The sequence below is a fragment of the Pseudophryne corroboree genome, chromosome 3, assembly GCF_028390025.1.
Source record: "Pseudophryne corroboree isolate aPseCor3 chromosome 3, aPseCor3.hap2, whole genome shotgun sequence".
NCBI lineage: Eukaryota > Metazoa > Chordata > Amphibia > Anura > Myobatrachidae > Pseudophryne > Pseudophryne corroboree.
Window position 1 is genome coordinate 89,248,933 of NC_086446.1, and position 20,650 is coordinate 89,269,582.

The following is a 20,650-nucleotide window of genomic DNA, read 5'->3' on the forward strand; positions in this document are numbered from 1 at the left end:
CACGTAAGTATATCTGCGCTTATAACGTGATCATCCCACGTAAATAAAAAAGATATAGCCATCTTCCCACTGGAAACGCATAGAAAACAGTCCCAGGTATGTATATCTGCACTAAAAACGTGATCATCCCACGTAAATCAAAAAGATATAACCATCATCCCACTGGAAACGCATAGAAAACTGTCCCAGGTATACGGAAATGTGATTATAACGTGGTCATCCAATGTAAATTTTAATCGATTTTTATACAGTTTATAAAACAGAAATTAGGTGTACTTTAACACCTTATGCAATGGTATGTGTATGTGTACATATATTATACTATATAATAAATGTGGGATAATATACTTTTTACTGCAAATGATAAATATATTATAAGTCACTTTTTGGGCCTGACTTACATATAATTTGATGTTATATGATGTTTTTTTTGTTTGTTAATCTTTAAATTAAGTAAAAAATTCTGACATCTAGTGTCTTGGAGGTGAACTGCATGTAATCATCCCGATCATCCCTTTCTGTGATCATCCTTTTAGTACATCCCGTGTTAGCGGTACTAAGACTGTTCTTTATTATTGGTGTTGTTACTACTACTACTAATATTATTATTATTATTATTTATTATTATTGTATGAGGGAGTAATGCTGGGAAGGGACTCTGAGTACGGGACTAGTATACCCCCATACTGTCTATACAGATGTGTCATTGTGCCTCCCTACTTGTTAGATTGTAAATAGGGTTCCTGAAACAGTTGCCTCACCGGGTCTCCCTGCACTGTGTATAGATGCACCCCCCACCACCGCACTCATAACCCACCCCCAGCAGGACACACAGTCCTCCAAATGTGGGATTGTCCCGACAAAAGCGGTACAGTTGGGAAGTATCCCACATACATTTATCCTTTTTGACTGTGTGGCACAAGGCGTTTGGAGTGACACTTTTGCAGAGTGCTTTTTGAGGAATATTTTGCGCCATAATTCATTGCTAGTAACGAACAGTGTGCTAAGTAGCTAATAGCAACCTCTCAGCATATTAGTAGTTCCTTGCGGGACTTTTTGTGCGCACTGATGGGGGTGTGGCTGTGTGCTGCTAGGCCACGCCCCATGTGTAAGATGTGTTGGGGGTGTGACTGCTTGTCAGATTTTAGTTTCTGGACACACTGCAGGCGATCCCAGCACTCTGGCAGCTCCTGGGCAGCACCCTGCCTCTCCCGACACTAAATGGACACAAGCATATCATACATACACCGGTGACAGAGCGCCCCCTCATCACCTCGCCTGTGGGAGGCACAGCACGACAGTGCTCAAAATGTGGGACTGTCTAGTGCTTAGAATCAGTTAATTGCCAAGTATATCAGTACAAAATACACAATACACAAGGAATTGGTTTCCGATAGCTACAGCTCCCATACAGCATATGATATATAGTAAAAAAACATAGAGGAAGAAGAACGTGTGACGTATGACGTTAATACACAAGTAGGGATCTGGATATGAGAGTAATGCTAAGCGAGAGTCGAGTTGAACAGTTTGATTGCTTGGGGAAAGAAGCTGTTCCTGTGTCTAGCAGTCCACGCTAGTTGCGAGCAGTACCATCTCCCAGACAGTAGCAGTCGAAACATATCATGAGCAGGATGAGAATGGTCATCAATAATCCTCCCCGCCCTTTTCATAACCCTTGCACGATAGATATCCTCGACTGCTGGAAGATTTGTCCCTATGATTTTTTCAGCAGACCTTACAACCCGCTGTAACCTATTTTTGTTGTGGATTGAGGCAGAGTCAAGCCACACTATTATCAAGGAGCAGAAGACGGATTGAATGATTGCAGAGAAGAAGAGGATTAGAAGTTCTTGCTGCAATTTGAATTTCCTAAGCTGACATAGGAAGTACAGTCTCTGCTGGGCTTTCCCCAGGCTTCCCTTGCTGTTAGACTTCCACTTAAGATCATTGGAGATTGAGGAACCCAGGAATCAGAAGTGTCCACCACAGTTATTTAATTGTCTCTAGTTGTGAGTGGGGGGAGTGGAGCGGAGTGTTTCCTGAAGTCAACAATCATTTCAACCGTTTTTAGTGTGTTTAACTTGAGATTGTTTGCCTTACACCAGGTGGCCAGCCGCATAACCTCCCTCCTATAAGCTTCCAAAACAGATGACAGAAAGGAAGGCTGCTTAGTGTTGGGAGCATAAACATTTAAAAAGGAAAAAGGTTGGCCATTAATATCACAGTTAACCAGCAACCCCCTACCTTCAATTAATCTGTGGGAGGAAACATTAAGGATAGGCAAGTGGCGGACCAATAGGACGGCTACACCCAACGTCTTTCCGGAAGGGTTGTTGGCCATGAAAACATGGGGGTAATAGTGACACTTAAGCGACGGGACGTTGACAAGTTTAAAGTGTGTTTCTTGGATAAGGGCAACATTCACTTTCTCGTCTCTAAGCCATTTGAGGAGTTTAGATCTCTTTTCAGGGATATTCAGGCCTTTTACATTAAGGGTAATTACACGTACATCATCCGGACCCATTATAAATTAAACTTTAACAAGTTCGCAATAGACATCTCTACCATAGGAGTATAGAGGGGAGAAAAAAGGACACTAAGAAAGGACGATAGCTTGGAAAGGAAATCAGAAAAAGTATAGAAAGAAAATGCAATGTGGAAAGTCACATCGCAAAATGAATCAATAGCAAACCTCGTTGACAGCAATATGAGAGAAAAACTGCTGCAAAGGGGATTGTAGTGGAAACCTGCCTCCTCCCAACCCGGAGAGACAGGGGATGCAGCATAGTGGGGGTCCTACGGGGGGCTAAGGACGGCAACCACCCACGGTATAAAATGTATTCAATACAAAAAAATTCACCTAGGAATAACAATGAGTACATTATGAAATATATAAAAAGATACCTAAATACCGTGAAGAAACGTTGACATAAGCACACTGGGTTCATCCTAAATATGTTTCAAACACAACGTAACAATTATAATAACATATTACCTATCTTAACAAACCTTAACAAAACAGATCACATATTTTAGAAGCATGTAGTAGCACAAAAAGGAAGAGCCATATATGCATCTGTAGAAACAGGAACTAATACACCAATTCAAGCAAAGGGTTCCAATCATGGAGGATCCGAAGATTGTGAGCTTGTAGGAGGAGTCTCCCGCACACGCGGGGATCTCACTTGTTGCCACATGTCATCAGGAGGGGTCACGGTTGGTATAATAGGCTGATGATGATAAAAGTCCCAGTCAGGCAGCAGTATTGGCGGTATGTCTAGAGTCGTGAGAAAGGCCGGTACATCAGACGGCTTGGAGAGCACCACTACTTTACCATTATGAGAAACCTGAAGAAAGAAAGGGAAGCCCCTATATTTCAGTTCGAGTTTCCGAAGAGAGTCAGTAAGGGGTTTCAGGGCTCTGCGTTGTTGCAGGGTTGACCATGCCAGGTCAAGGAATAACTGAATGTTGTCACCCTGAAAATCAATACTATCCAACTGGCGGGCCTTTCCCATTATCTCCTGCTTTTGAGCATAATAGTGGAGCCTACAGATCATATCTCTTGGCCTGTCCAACAGCAAGCCTCGAGGTCGGAGAGCACGGTGAGCTCTATCGAACATAATGTCCCCATTTGGATCCAAGTCAATAAGCTCTCCAAATATCGTGGTTAGTGCATTAGTCAAATCAGCCTGCTGGACACTTTCCAGGTGCCCCTGACCCTGATGTTATTCCGCCTCCCACGGTTATCCATATCCTCAATACCTCAATACGGGATTTAAGAAAGGCAATATCACTCCTCTGATGAGAAATCACCTCTTGAAAATTAGATAGAGTAGCAAAGCTAGATGTCTCGTGTCGTTTCAATATGTCGACACGGGTCGCAATTTGAGACATGTCTTGTTGAAGTGCAGTCACCTCTCGTTTGATGGTAGACAGTAAGTGAGTCTCTAATGCAGAGAAATCTTGCTTTGTGGGAAGTGACTTGACATGGGAGAGAATCTCGCTAATTTCTGCTGTCAAAGAGGAGGACAATGGAGGTTGCGGGGTCTGAGGAGCCGACATGTCTTTCACCGGAGTACGTAAAACCGGGGAGTCAGGAATAGCTAGAGTGGTGACCTGAACTGTTATAGGTGTGGTGTACAGAGGGAAAAGGTAGCAGGTGCACAATCTCACACTAGCTCAACCTGTAGTAACCAGAGGCACTTCGCATATTCCTGGCCAGGGCTATGAACTTACCCACCGCATCAAGGTAGCCTCTCATTGGGTAAGTCCCTAACACTAACTATAGGGGTTCAGGTCCGGGGGGCAGGACACCCCAGAGCCACCCAGCCAGACAACCCCAGGGCATCGCAGGAGTGATAAAAATATAGGGTTAAAGTGGTAGTAGCAGCTGTTGCTGCATGTGTGAATAATGTGAGGAGTAAAAGAAAATTATGTGAACGTGTTACATATATATAAAACGAACTATAAGGGCCATGGAGTGATGAAATAGTGTTAAATTGCGATGCCCCGGGGACACCCAGCCACGGCAGGCACACGGAGCCCCGCACCCCAGATAATTCGCCCCATTATGGACTGCCATATTAAACAAAATGTAGGAGTCTTACCTCAGTGTGCTCATTCCAAATGTAAAGGCTGGAGTGTTGGACTATTTAAAATCTGTTATAGGTGTGGTCAAGAACTGACGTAGATCTGACGAATGACGGGCCGCAGATTTTGGGGTCTCTTCTGGCTTAGTCTTGGCCCTCTTTTTCTTCGTGCCTCTCACCATGAGATAGGTTTACAAAGAAAGTAGCACAGCGGCGATGCTTTTGCATCTCAGGAGTTACTCCCGGCCAGCGCAGCTCCTGCGGCTGGCCGGGAGAACCTCTTCACTGCCCCGGGTCGCAGCAGCTGCATGTGACGTCACGCAGCCGCCGCAGCCTGCCCCCCAACGGTCCCTAAACGGCGGCTTAATGCTGCCGTCCTTCCCCCTCCCGCCCAGCGACCGTCTCAGAGGCGATCACTAGGCAACGACGGCTGCGGCAAACTGCAGCGAGCGATCGGGTCGGAATGACCCCCCTATATCTATACAATCGTTACATTCTTTATTGGGGATCAGTATGATTTACCAGCGGACAGGATGCATCCTACTCACCAGAATCCCGGTAGCGGGGTGAGCGCAAAGAGTCCCATTGCGGGGCTCACTGCGCTTGCCACAGGATCTATTCCCATTCTATGGGTGTGGTGGACACCCACAAGTGGGAATAGTCCTGTTGCGCCGGGAATTCTGGCTGGCGGGATTGTCGGATTTCGGGATTACGGCATCGGTATCCTGACCGCCGGGATCCCAACAGCCGGCAAATTAAACACATCCCCTTTATTGTATTGTTTTCCTAATGTAGTTCTCTTCTCACCACATCCTTACCCATCCTGCTCTCCTATGTACTCTCATCTCCCACCATGTTATCTGTGTGATATGTTTATAGTTATCAGTGTGTATCGGGTGTGATATCAGTGTGACCTGTGTATAGTGATCAGTGTGTGTCTGGTGTGTGATATCGGTGTGACCTGTGCATAGTGATCAGTGTGTATCGGGTGTGTGATATCAGTGTGACCTGTGTATAGTGATCAGTGTGTATCGGGTGTGTGATATCAGTGTGACCTGTGTATAGTGATCAGTGTGTATCGGGTGTGTGATATCAGTGTGATCTGTGTATAGTGATCAGTGTGTGTCTGGTGTGTGATATCAGTGTGACCTGTGTATAGTGATCAGTGTGTATCAGGTGTGATATCAGTGTGACCTGTGTATAGTGATCAGTGTGTATCGGGTGTGTGATATCGGTGTGACCTGTGTATAGTGATCAGTGTGTATCGGGTGTGTGATATCGGTGTGACCTGTGTATAGTGATCAGTGTGTGTCTGGTGTGTGATATCGGTGTGACCTGTGTATAGTGATCAGTGTGTATCGGGTGTGTGATATCAGTGTGACCTGTGTATAGTGATCAGTGTGTATCGGGTGTGATATCAGTGTGACCTGTGTATAGTGATCAGTGTGTATCTGGTGTGTGATATCGGTGTGACCTGTGTATAGTGATCAGTGTGTATCGGGTGTGTGATATCAGTGTGACCTGTGTATAGTGATCAGTGTGTGTCTGGTGTGTGATATCGGTGGGACCTGTGTATAGTGATCAGTGTGTATCGGGTGTGTGATATCAGTGTGACCTGTGTATAGTGATCAGTGTGTGTCTGGTGTGTGATATCGGTGTGACCTGTGTATAGTGATCAGTGTGTGTCTGGTGTGTGATATCGGTGTGACCTGTGTATAGTGATCAGTGTGTATCGGGTGTGTGATATCAGTGTGACCTGTGTATAGTGATCAGTGTGTATCGGGTGTGATATCAGTGTGACCTGTGTATAGTGATCAGTGTGTATCTGTTGTGTGATATCGGTGTGACCTGTGTATAGTGATCAGTGTGTATCGGGTGTGTGATATCAGTGTGACCTGTTTATAGTGATCAGTGTGTGTCTGGTGTGTGATATCGGTGGGACCTGTGTATAGTGATCAGTGTGTATCGGGTGTGTGATATCAGTGTGACCTGTGTATAGTGATCAGTGTGTGTCTGGTGTGTGATATCGGTGTGACCTGTGTATAGTGATCAGTGTGTATCGGGTGTGATATCAGTGTGACCTGTGTATAGTGATCAGTGTGTATCTGGTGTGTGATATCGGTGTGACCTGTGTATAGTGATCAGTGTGTATCGGGTGTGTGATATCAGTGTGACCTGTGTATAGTGATCAGTGTGTATCAGGTGTGTGATATCAGTGTGACCTGTGTATAGTGATCAGTGTGTATCGGGTGTGTGATATCAGTGTGACCTGTGTGTAGTGATCAGTGTGTGTCTGGTGTGTGATATCAGTGTGACCTGTGTATAGTGATCAGTGTGTATCGGGTGTGTGATATCAGTGTGACCTGTGTATAGTGATCAGTGTGTATCGGGTGTGTGATATCAGTGTGACCTGTGTATAGTGATCAGTGTGTATCGGGTGTGTGATATCAGTGTGACCTGTGTATAGTGATCAGTGTGTATCAGGTGTGTGATATCAGTGTGACCTGTGTATAGTGATCAGTGTGTATCGGGTGTGTGATATCAGTGTGACCTGTGTGTAGTGATCAGTGTGTGTCTGGTGTGTGATATCAGTGTGACCTGTGTATAGTGATCAGTGTGTGTCTGGTGTGTGATATCGGTGTGACCTGTGTATAGTGATCAGTGTGTATCGGGTGTGTGATATCAGTGTGACCTGTGTATAGTCACGGCCGGTTCTTGGCCTTGTGGTGCCCCGGGCAAAGTCATGGGGCGTGGCTTCAAATGGGGGCGTGGTCAGTTACGCCCCCATTTATGCCCCCTGTAGCGACGCTGAAAGAAAAAATTAAATTAAAAAAAGTATACTTACCATCCCCGTTCCTGATCCAGACCGCTGCAGACCTCCTCCGCCGTCGGCGCCGCTCTTCTCCTCTCCTCGATCCATAGAACAGCATAGACACTAGAGATCAATTATGACCCCTAGTGTCTGTGCCACTATGCTGTGCGGTGCTCGATGACGTCATCGCGCACCGCACAGCAAAGGTCCTCTCCATGAAGGGAAACTAGACTGTAGCGTCTAGTTTCCCTTCATGGAGAGGACCTTTGCTGTGCGGTGCGCGATTACGTCATCGCGCACCGCACAACTAAGGTCCTCTCAATGAAGGGAAACTAGACGCTACGCGTCTGGTTCCCTTCAAAGCGGCTGGGCACAGCGGGCACTGCAGGGGGCACAGTGGCGGATCTTGCCCTGGTGCGGCGCCCTCCGGATGGCGCCGGCGCCCTCCGGATGGTCGGCGCCCCGGGCAAAAGAACTGCTTGCCCGTGGCAAGATCCACCACTGTGTATAGTGATCAGTGTATATCGGGTGTGATATCAGTGTGAAATGTGTATAGTGATCAGTGTGTATCAGGTGTGAGATATCGGTGTGAACTCTGTATAGCATACCTCCCAACTTTGTAGGTGGCAGGGGTGGGACGCTCGGAAAATGGACGTGGATTAGCGTTAGAGGGGCATGGCCTCCGCAGAGTGGGCATGGTCTAGCATCACGGACCCATTTTTTAGGCATTTTGAGGGCGTGCCCCTGTGCTCCCCCTCCCATCATTGAATAGATGCCGTGTGCGTGCGCACAGCATGTATTTAGTAATCACCGGGCAGAGCAGCGGGTGATCAAAGCCTCCACAACCCCCCCCCCCCCCCCGCCAGCAGGACACTACGACCCATGGGAGGGACAGCGGGACAGTGTCCGAATAGCGGGACTGTCCCGCTGAAATCGGGACATTTGGGAATTACGGTATAGTGATCAGTGTGTATCAGGTGTGTGATATCGGTGGACCTGTGTATAGTGACAGCATAGCTGGATAAGTATTGGATGCCAGGGCGGCAAAAATATTAATGTATACACAGGCATCAGAGGACATGAAACATTTAAAGTAATTTTGCGCAAAAATTATAACAAATACCAAGCATCCTGAATTCATCCATTTGTAGCAGTTTTCAAGTTGAGCAAATAGAACTGAAGAGCTGATTCTCAGAGGTCTTCACCCATTGGATGCAAACCCATGGGTATTCTGCTCCTAGGGCCTGATTCAGGTTTGTCACACTAATGGAGCATACACATGGAGTGATTTTGACTATGGGGGTGATTCAGACCTGATTGCACTCAGGTGGTTTTTTGCAGTGCTGCGATCAGATAGTTGCCACCTACAGGGGGAGGGGGTAGTTGATGTGCAGGGGAGAGAACGCTTGTGCAGAGAGCTGCACAAACAAAAGCTTGTGCAGTCTCTGCACAGCTCAGGACTTACTCAGCCGCTGCGGTGATCCGGCCAGGAGCTGACGTCAGGAATCCTCCCTCCAAACGGCCGGGCACGCCTGCGTTTTTCCGGACACTCCCCAAAAACGTTCAGTTGACCCCACAAACGGCCTCTTCCTGTCAATCTTCTTGCGATCGCCCATGCGAACGCTTTCTTCGCTGTCCGTCGATCCCCGTCACTGGGGGGGCGACGCGCCTGTGCATTGCAGAGCTTACGCATGCGCAGTTCTGACCTGATCGCAGCGCTGCAAAAAAATGTAGCGTGCCATCAGGTCTGAATGACTCCCTATGAGCGATTTTGATTGAGCGTTTTACCTTGAACTGGCAGTAGGAGATTTTGACTAACTTTACCAGCAATTTTGACTAAGGGGGTCATTCTGACCCGTTCGCTATCTGCTGTTTATCGCAGCCAAGCTAACAGGTCTCTGCTGCACATGCGCCGGCACCGTAGTGCGCCGGCGCATGCCAGACGGTTGAAAGCCGTGGTAGGGCTGCGATCATCTCTGCATGATTGACAGGCAGAGGCGGTCACTGGGCGGGAGGGGGCGAAACGGCGGCGTTTCGTAGGCACGGTCCGGCCAACCCAGGCACGGCCGAACCGAATGGGGGGCGGGCCGCAGCGGCTGCGTGACGTCACACGCAGCCGCTGCGGGCCAGGGAGCGAGGAGTAGCTCACGGCCAGCACGCTAAAGCTGTGCTGGCCAGGATCTACTCTTGAAGTGCAAAGGCATCGGGGTTGTGCGATGACTTTGCACTTCTTGGAGGGGGGAGGGGGAGCCGCACTGACATGCAGGGTCCCCCCGCATGTCAGTGTAAATGATCGTAGCTGTGCTAAATTTAGCTTCCTGCTAATTGCAACCCGGTCGGGCAGTCCCGAAGGGAGGAAACACCTTCCAATGTGACTGCCTGTAGTGTCTCTGACTGACAGGTAGGACTTCAAATAGGGAGTCACTGCCAGTCTCAGTGAAGCCAGTGCAGTCTCACGGACTGCATCTGGCTTTACAGACTCTGGTGGTCATTCCAAGTTGTTCGCTCGCAAGCTGCTTTTAGCAGCTTTGCACACGCTAAGCCGCCGCCTACTGGGAGTGAATCTTAAATTATCAAAATTGCGAACGAAAGATTCGCAATATTGCAAAAAGACTTCTCTGTGCAGTTTCTGAGTAGCTCGAGACTTACTCCTCCAGTGTGATCAGTTCAGTGCTTGTCGTACCTGGTTTGACGTCACAAACACACCCAGCGTTCGCACAGACACTCCCCCGTTTCTTCAGCCACTCCCGCGTTTTTCACAGAAACGGCAGCGTTTTTTCACACACTGCCATAAAACGGTCAGTTTCCGCCCAGAAACACCCACTTCCTGTCAATCACACTCCGATCTCCAGAACGAAGAAAAAACCGTGTAATGCCGTGAGTAAAATACCAATCTTCATAGCAAATTTACTTGGCGCAGTCGCAGTGCGTACATTGCGCATGCGCAATTAGCGGAAAATCGCTGCGATGCGAAGAAAAGTACAGAGCAAACAACTCGTAATGACCACCTCTGTGCTGAAATGGCAGATTTTACCTGGGAGGGGGCTGTAGTCCAGCAGCATATATGCTAAATCTGCCACTGGTCAGTTTACAAAAGCGTCTGCTTAGTAAATCTATGCCCCGACCACCAGTTGTGGTATATTCTCCAGTAATGCAGCATTATGTCTGAGGAGATTCATGTAGCTGGATCAGAAAAAGTTCTGAGAAACACTGACCAGGGCTCTGTGGCTCATGGAAATAGGAGGACATACTGGTCACTCAGTATATCTTACCTGATTATGTGACATATACTCTATGATTTTTATTGTAAATATTATGTTTATTCCTAGATAATTACGCTGTCAGTGACCAGATAGTATATACACCTGAGAGTCCTGTATAAATCACTAAGTCATTGAGGATGGACAAGTATAGGAGACCCATGACTGAGAATATAATAAATCTCACCCTGGAGATCATCTACTTGCTGACTGGGGAAGTGAGGGAGTCTGGGAGTGTCACAGTGACATCACTCTTATCTCTATTACTAACACAGGGACCTGACTGGGGAGGTGAGGGAGTCTGGTAGCATCACAGTGACATCACTCGTATCTCTATTACTAACACAGGGACATGTCTGGAGAGGTGAGGGTAGCGTCACAGTGACATCACACTTATCTCTATTACTAACATAGGGACTTGATTGCGGAGTTGAGGGGGTCTGGGAGAGTCACAGTGACATCTCTCTTACCTCTGTTACTAACTCAGGGACATGACTGGGGAGGTGAGGGGGTCTGGGAGTGTCACAGTGACATCTCTCTTATCCCAATTACTAACACAGGGACATGACTGGGGAGGTGAGGGAGTCTGGGAGTGTCACAGTGACAGCACTCTTGCCTAGATATTTAAATAGGGACCTTGTTGGAGAGGTCAAGAATACTGGGAAGAAAGGTCCACCCTTTGTGATACCAGGATCTGAGTGTAAAACCCACTTCCCCTATTTTGGGTAATATATATCACTAATTACTATAATATGAGATAGGAAGTTATTTTTAGTTAGGCAATATGAATCTATATAAATAAAGAGAGATGGGGATATAGGATATATATTTACCTATAATAATGAACATTTAACCCCTAAAAATAATAACTCCAAATAGGTAGATTTTTTTATTTGATCTTTCTATTATCTCCCTCATTACACAGGATTACACAGTAGTGAAGAAGACATCGGGTGAGTGCGAGACACCCAGTAGCTGTCCCCATGGGTTACTAGGATTGAGCACAACCCAGAGCCCCATCACGGTGTCCCCACCTCACTCACTGATACATGAGAGAGACAATGAGCAGAAGATCCTGGAACTCACCAACAAGATCATTCAGCTGCTGACTGGAGAGGTGACTGCTGGGAATGGGACATTATACAGTAACACCAGGGGAGGTGTCTGGGTGATGACTGGAGAGGTGACTGCTGGGAATGGGACATTATACAGTAACACCAGGGGAGGTGTCTGGGTGATGACTGGAGAGGTGACTGCTGGGAATGGGGCATTATACAGTAACACCAGGGGAGGTGTCTGGGTGATGACTGGAGAGGTGACTGCTGGGAATGGGGCATTATACAGTAACGCCACGGGAGGTGTCTGGGTGATGACTGGAGAGGTGACTGCTGGGAATGGGACATTATACAGTAACACCAGGGGAGGTGTCTGGGTGATGACTGGAGAGGTGACTGCTGGGAATGGGACATTATACAGTAACACCAGGGGAGGTGTCTGGGTGATGACTGGAGAGGTGACTGCTGGGAATGGGGCATTATACAGTAACACCAGGGGAGGTGTCTGGGTGATGACTGGAGAGGTTACTGCTGGGAATGGGACATTATACAGTAACACCAGGGGAGGTGTCTGGGTGATGACTGGAGAGGTGACTGCTGGGAATGGGACATTATACAGTAACACCAGGGGAGGTGTCTGGGTGATGACTGGAGAGGTGACTGCTGGGAATGGGGCATTATACAGTAACACCAGGGGAGGTGTCTGGGTGATGACTGGAGAGGTGACTGCTGGGAATGGGACATTATACAGTAACACCAGGGGAGGTGTCTGGGTGATGACTGGAGAGGTGACTGCTGGGAATGGGACATTATACAGTAACACCAGGGGAGGTGTCTGGGTGATGACTGGAGAGGTGACTGCTGGGAATGGGACATTATACAGTAACACCAGGGGAGGTGTCTGGGTGATGACTGGAGAGGTGACTGCTGGGAATGGGGCATTATACAGTAACACCAGGGGAGGTGTCTGGGTGATGACTGGAGAGGTGACTGCTGGGAATGGGACATTATACAGTAACACCAGGGAAGGTGCCTGGGTGATGACTGGAGAAGTGACTGCTGGGACTGGGACATTATACAGTAACACCAGGGGAGGTGTCTGGATGATGACTGGAGAGGTGACTACTGGGAATGGGACATTATACAGTAACACCAGGGGAGGTGTCTGGATGATGACTGGAGAGGTGACTGCTGGGACTGGGACATTATACAGTAACACCAGGGGAGGTGTCTGGGTGATGACTGTGTCATTGTGTGTGTCAGGTTCCTTTAAGGTGTCAGGATGTCACTGTCTATCTCTCCATGGAGGAGTGGGAGGAGCACAAGGATCTGTACAAGAATGTGATAATGGAGAATGACCACCCACTCATATCACTGGGTAAGAGGAGACTTTCATGCAATGTAATGTAGAGTAGGTATGTAGGTCACCTAGATATACATATTGGGGGTAATTCCAAGTTGATTGCAGCAGGATTTTTGATAGCAATTGGGCAAAACCATGGCCCTCATTCCGAGTTGATCGCTCGCAAGGCGATTTTAGCAGAGTTACACACGCTAAGCCTACGCCTACTGGGAGTGAATCTTAGCTTCTTAAATGTGCGACCGATGTATTCGCAATATTGCGATCACAAACGAGTTAGCAGTTTCTGAGTAGCTTCAGACTTACTCTGCCTGTGCGATCAGTTTAGTGCTTTTCGTTCCTGGCTGACGTCACAAACACACCCAGCGTTCGCCCAGGCACTCCCACCGTTTCTCCGGCCACTCCTGCGTTTTTTCCGGAAACGGTAGCGTTTTCAGCCACACGCCCCTAAAACGCCGTGTTTCCGCCCAGTAACACCCATTTCCTGTCAATCACAATGCGATCGCCGGAGCGATGAAAAAGCCGTGAGTAAACTTACTTTCTTCATAGTAAAGTTACTTGGCGCAGCCGCAGTGCGAACATTGCGCATGCGCACTACGCGGATTCTCACTGCGATGCGATGAAAAACTCCGAGCGAACAACTCGGAATGAGGGCCCATGTGCACTGCAGGGGAGGCAGATATAACATGTGCAGAGAGAGTTAGATTTGGGTGGGTTATTTTGTTTCTGTGCAGAGTAAATACTGGCTGCTTTATTTTTACACTGCAAATTAGATTGCAGATCGAACACACCCCACCCAAATCTAACTCTCTCTGCACATGTTATATCTGCCTCCCATGCAGTGCACATGGTTTTGCCCAATTGCTATCAAAAATCCTGCTGCGATCAACTTTGAATTACCCCCATTGTCCCTTGATTTACAGTTGGGAGACATTAATGAAGGAGTAATTTGCACCTTGGCAAAATTATATTCCACTGCAGGTTGGGCAAATTTCAATTGTGCAGAGATATTTAAAGTGAGGATTGGGTGTGTCCTAGAGGAGTTTATCATGTATTGTAAATAAAGAGCAAGTTTGAGGCTCTCCCACATACACATTGGAGTTTTTTGTCGCAGCCGAGCAAATGTGTCCCTACTGCGCATGCGCCATAGTGCGCCGGCGCATGCCAGACGGCCGAAGGCCATAGCAGGGCTACAATCACCTCTGCCTGATTGACAGGCAGAGGCGATCGCTGGGCAGGAGGGGGCGGAGTGGCGGAGTTTGGACGCCGTTTCGTGGGAGCGGTCTGGCCACACCTGTGGGGGTGGGCGGGCCGCAGTGGCTGCGTGATGTCACACGCAGCCGCTGCGGGCCAGGGGAGCGATGAGTAGCTCCCGGCCAGCACGCTAAAGCTGCGCTGGCCGGGACCTACTCTTTAAGTCAAAGGCATCACCGCTGTGCGATGCCTTTGCACTTCTGCGGGGGGGTGGGGTGCGGTAATGACATGCGGGGCAGACTAGCCCTGTGCTGGGCGTCCCCCCGCATGTCAGTGTGAATGACCGTAGCTGTGCTAAATTTTGCACAGCTGTGAGGCGGCGGGCGGCAGCGCGCCGGAGTACGGAAGAACGAGGATCCGAGAGGATCCAAGTTCCTCCAATCAGCGGCTCCGGATTTGAAAAGGGCGCCGGACGCAAGCCAATCGCTGCTCGCGGCCCGGCGCCCAATGAGGAGTTGCCGTGGCGGACCAATGGGAGTCCGCCGCGTCATGGCTCCGCCTCCTACCAGTGTCTTATATCAGGCGCTGGGCGGCGGCGGAGCTCAGTCGTGAGCCGGAGACGGAGCGGAGAAGAGCTTCAGAAGATCCCAGGAAGACACGGGCGGCAGCGGAAGAAGCGGCACCAGAGGAGGCCGAAGCCAAGCCGGGAAGGAGCAGAAGAAGACGGGACGGTGCCGGAAGAGGCGGAAGCGGCGGCCCAGCAGAGGAAGATCGGCGGAGAGTGCTGTGGAGAGAGGGAAGCAAAAGAGCTGACGAAGCTCCCCTCCCCAGCCTCTCCCACCGGTCCGGGTAAGAGGCCTTGGGCCTGCACCACGCTCCTGTAGGCCCTCCTCCCTAGACCACCAGGTGTTCGGGCACTAGGCCCGTGGGCACATTCAGGCCCTCCCGGCCTGTGGGCATTTAGTCGGGCCCTCCCGGCCCGTGGGCGCTAAAGAGTCGGTGCGTCTGGGTCCGAGGCCACGCGTAGTCGGGGATCCCCTCGACCCGTGGCCCAGACCCGACCACTGCCATCCGGGGGGTTCGGGCGTTAGGCCCGAGTCGCCCTCTGCCACACGGTAGGCGGGCACTAGGCCCGGGGGGTACGTTCAGGCAATAGGCCTGTGGGAACATTAGAGGGCATTAGGCCCTAGAGTATTTTGGCCACCAGAGGTACATCAAGGTGACCCTGGGTATTAGGCCCAGGTCACCCAACTGGTAAGTTAGGCGGGCACTAGGCTCGTGGGTGAAGTCAGGTCTCCGGCCTGTGTGCAGCTAGGGGGCACTAGGCCCAGGGAATAAGTCCCCCGAGGTGAATAAAGGTGGCACGGGGCACTAGGCCCAGGCCACCCCGAGGTATTTAGGTAGTTAGGCCTGAGGCCCGTATAAGGGAAGGCACAGGAGGTGGGTAGGCCGTGCGGTGCCCACCCCCTTCCTCCTGCGGGTAGGGATTTCAAGGGACAGCACCGTGTTATGTTGTATTTCGATGTGTGATGTTACCGTGCAGGGCAAATTGTTGTTATAAAGTTTGTGCATAGTTGTGTTGCACCACTTACACATAGGCCAGTTTGAGGGCTTGTTATGAAGTTAGTGTAGCGGATGCACACTAGATTAGAGTTAGGCCCTGCACGGCTGTTTTTCTCCTTGCCTCCTTACAGGGACCTATAACTGGAGAAGATTGGAGTACAAGACGTAAGACGGTGAGTAACAACGGTCTGAGCGTTTTGTCCGTGTGTGTTTCTTTCTATCTCCCTTCCTTCAGGGCAACGGTGAGCCTTGCACGGCTGTGCAAGGCGGAATTTCCACCTGGTGCGAAAGTGCCGATAGGTGAAATTCGGGCTCTGAGGCGGACGCCGGTGATGACCCCCACCTAGCCCGAAGGAGCGATTTTCTTCAGCCACGTAGGGCGTGCGGTCCACGGTTTGGGGGACGGTATTCAACAGTTTCTCCCTCTTAGGTTTTCTTGTCTCCGTGTCGTCCAGAAGAGTTTCCAGGACTGTCGAGGATTCCGGCACCTGAGAGTGAGAGCGTGCGGCGTCCGGTAAGTGGTACGCCTACACCTGCACGGCAGCAGGCACTATACAACCCGGCGTTGCCCTCTCACACAGCTACGATCAACTCGGAATGACCACCATTACCTCTTACTCATATAGACACAATGTACTCAGTAACTGTGTGTCACCTACAGATGGACCCATTAACGAAGGTATTCCAGAGAGATGTTCCCGTCCTCTTTATTCCCAGGACTGTAGAGAGCAGAATCACAGGACCCCACAGGAGGATCAGGTAGATGGGATTTATGGCCTCACCAAAGACCAAAGTGATTTATCGCTTATCTATAATCTGTAGAGAAACTATATGTGTCTTATTTACTGGATTTTACTACTTATTGGAGGTCATTCCGAGTTGTTCGCTCGCAAGGCGATTTTAGCAGTATTGCACACGCTAAGCCGCCGCCTACTGGGAGTGAATCTTAGCATAGTAAAATTGCGAACGATGTATTCGCAATATTGCGATTACAAACTTCTTAGCCGTTTCAGAGTAGCTTTTGACTTACTCGGCATCTGCGATCAGTTCAGTGCTTGTCGTTCCTGGTTTGACGTCACAAACACACCCAGCATTCGCCCAGACACTCCCCCGTTTCTCCAGCCACTCCCGCGTTTTTTCTGGAAACGGTAGCGTTTTTTCCCACACGCCCATAAAACGGCCTGTTTCCGCCCAGTAACACCCATTTCCTGTCAATCACACTACGATCGCCGGAGCGAAGAAAAAGCCGTGAGTAAAAATACTTTCTTCATAGCAAATTTACTTGACGCAGTCGCAGTGCGAATATTGCGCATGCGCACTAAGCGGAAATTCACTGCGATGCGAAGAAATTTGCTGAGCGAACGACTTGGAATGAGGGCCATTGTGTTTTAAGGAACTGAAACATTTTTAAACTGTTATTTTATTGTTTTCTGGGTTACTTAGGATGAAGGTCTGGCTGATAATAAGGAAGAAGATATGAAGGAAGAAGAAGAGTGGTATGTGATGACCAGCAGTGTAAGGAGGAGGAAATCCCTACAGATATCAGCACAGGTGAGTAATAATCACTTAGAGAGGAGTCACATATTCTCCTTGTTCTGTCACTACAGCAGTCTCTTATTCTACACCCTCCTCTGTCAGTATAGATTGATGGAAATATATCTGCCCAGTGGGGGAGTCAGGAGCAGTCAGCCCCTATTATACTCCTGCTCTCCCCCTCACATCATGTCACTGTGTGTTACCAGCCCAGAGATCTGACCAGTCTCCTCTCCACACTCTCTGGTGTATCTCATACATCAGGAGTCATCAGCCCCTATTAGACTCCTGCTCTACCTCTCACATCATGTCACTGTGTGTTACCAGCCCAGAGATCTGACCAGTCTCCTCCCCACACTCTCTGGTGTATCTCATACATCAGAAGCCATCAGCCCCTATTATACTCCTGCTCTCCTCACATCATGTCACTGTGTGTTATGATTCCAGCACTCTGGTCTGAGGAGATCTTATTGCGGGGACCGGAGCACTGGAACGTAATGCTGGGGAAGGGAGCGGGAATGGAAAATAGCCCCTGGCGCCCTAACTCCGTTGTCTCGCCCGTGCTGTCAGAATTCCCCTGCGAGACTATGGTTGCTTGAGCCCATGGCAGCCGCGTTTGAAGGGCGGATTACGTCTGCCCAACTCCGATGCCCCCCCAGGTCTTAATGAGAGACAAAGGGAAATCCGAGACAGGGTGATAACAAGGGGCCCTCTGACTAAACAACCAGGCCAGGGGCTACAAGCTAACTTAAAACTAGAATATGTGCGGAAAAACCACCAGGGAAAAGGACAACCAAAATATCCACTTGTCCACTTCTCCTACCCGACACCGCCGAGTTCCAGAGAGGACTTGTGGAAGCGGAACCCTCCGCAAATGCTCCAAAAACAGAATATATAAAGATAAAGCGGCTGAGCCGCAACACACGGCAGAGCCGCAACTCACGAAACACCACTCGATATTCAAAGGTGATCAGTCAGGACTACTGGGGACCAAACGACTTCCTGGGATGAGATGACAACTCCCGGATACAGGACTTCTGAGGACAGGAATGACCGGATACAGCAGGACTGGAACAGACTCTCAGCAAACCAAAGCAGCATGCAGGAAGCTATTACCGGCGTCTGTGAGAAGCACTGGGAAGGTATTTAGCAGGGAGTCCTCCAATCAGCTGTTCAGAGCCTGATCGGTATCAATGGCTGCACGGCCAGAAGACAAGTGTGTGTGCGTGTGTAATTAGACCCTGCAACGGGGAACGGGGTTCGCCCGTGGCGTCCCCGTTGCTAGGGTCCGTGCGGCTCAGCGCGCCCGGCGTCTAGTGTTGCTAAGGAGCCGGCAGCTATACGCGCATGGCGTCCCTAGTTGCTAGGCGCCGGGCCACGCGGACATTGCGGACCACCGGCGCCTAACAGTACCCCCCCTTGAGGAGGGGTCAAGGAACCCCTAAAGCCAGGTTTCTGAGGAAATTCCAGAAAAAATGCCCTCTTGAGCCTAGGGGCATGAAGATCCTTATCTAGGACCCAAGACCTTTCCTCCGGACCATAGCCTTTCCAGTGAACTAGAAAATAAAGCCGACCCCGGGACAATTTGGAATCAAGAACTTTCTCTACCAAGAACTCCTGTTGTCCCTGTACATCCACTGGAGATCTACCCTGAGAGATCCTCCGAGGAAATCTACTGGAAGAAGCGTATCGTTTCAACAGGGAACAGTGAAACGTATTTCCAATCTTGAGAGATCTTGTTAAACGTAGCCGAAAGGCAACTGGGTTGAGTCTTTTAATAATAAGAAATGGTCCAATGAATTTGGGTCCCAGTCTCGCCGAGGATTGTCGAAGCCTGATGTTGCGAGTTGATAACCACACCTTATCTCCCACCTTAAAAGTGCAAGGACGTCGGAGCCTGTCAGAAAATTTCTGGAGAATGATGAAAAAAAGAATTAGCTCTGGGGTGAAAACCAAAAACTGAAAAGTATGGAGACTCTTTAGTGGAAGAATGACAAGAATTATTGTAAGCAAATTCAGCCAGAGGAAGAAACTCGGACCAATCATTCTGGAGTTTGGCTGAATACAAGCGCAGATATTGTTTCAATGACTGGTTAACTCGTTCGGTTTGCCCGTTGGATTGTGGGTGGTAACCGGATGTTAACGACAGTTTCATCTTTAATGAAGCACAAAAACATTTCCAGAATTGTGCAACGAATTGTGGATCCCGATCAGAAACAATATCAGTGGGCAACCCATGAAGCCTGAACACATGGCGGAGGAACAAAACTGCCAACCCTTGAGCAGAAGGCAATCGGGGAAGAGCAATAAAATGAGCCATTTTACTAAAACGGTCCACTACCACCCATATGACTCGGAATCCGGCTGAGAGGGGAAGGTCAACCACAAAATCCATGGAAATGTGAGACCATGGCCTGAGAGGGACACTTAAGGGCATAAGTTGCCTGATAGGCAAGGAACGGGGAACCTTATGCTGTGCACAAACCTGACATGAATAAACAAATTCCCTAACGTCTTTAGAAATACTAGGCCACCACACTGAGCGAGAGTCCAACTCCAATGTCTTAGTGATTCCCGGATGCCATGAAACTTTGTTGTCATGGAATTCAGTTAAAACAGTAGCTCTCAAAAATTCAGGAACGTAAAGACGACCAGCAGGAGTAAATCTAGGAGCTTGGTGTTGAAGCTGGTTTAACTGGGTAAATAAATCCTGTGTGAGGCCTGCCCGGATGACCGAAGATGGAAGTATTGGGGTAACAACAGGATTGTTATTGTGAACCAGAAGAAAGCTACGTGACAGGGCATCAGCTTTAGTATTCTTGGAACCAGGCCTGAAAGTGATTATAAATTTGAAACGAGTAAAAAATAATGCCCAACGTGCCTGCCGGGCATTAAGCCGTTTAGCTGATTCAATGTATTGCAGGTTCTTATGGTCAGTCAATACCGAAATAGTATGCTTTGCTCCTTCCAACCAATGCCTCCACTCCTCAAAAGCCCACTTCACCGCCAGTAACTCCTGATTACCAACGTCATAATTGGATTCAGCGGAGGAGAATTTCCTGGACATAAAGGCACAAGGATGTAACTCCAGAGACTCCGGATCCTTTTGAGAAAGGACAGCCCCCACTCCAACCTCTGAGGCATCAACCTCCACAACAAAGGGCAATTCCGGATTAGGATGTTTTAGGACTGGAGCTGAGACAAAGGCTTGTTTCAGGGCCCGGAAGGACAACTCAGCTTCATGCGACCAGTTGGTAGGATCCGCTCCTTTCTTTGTCAGA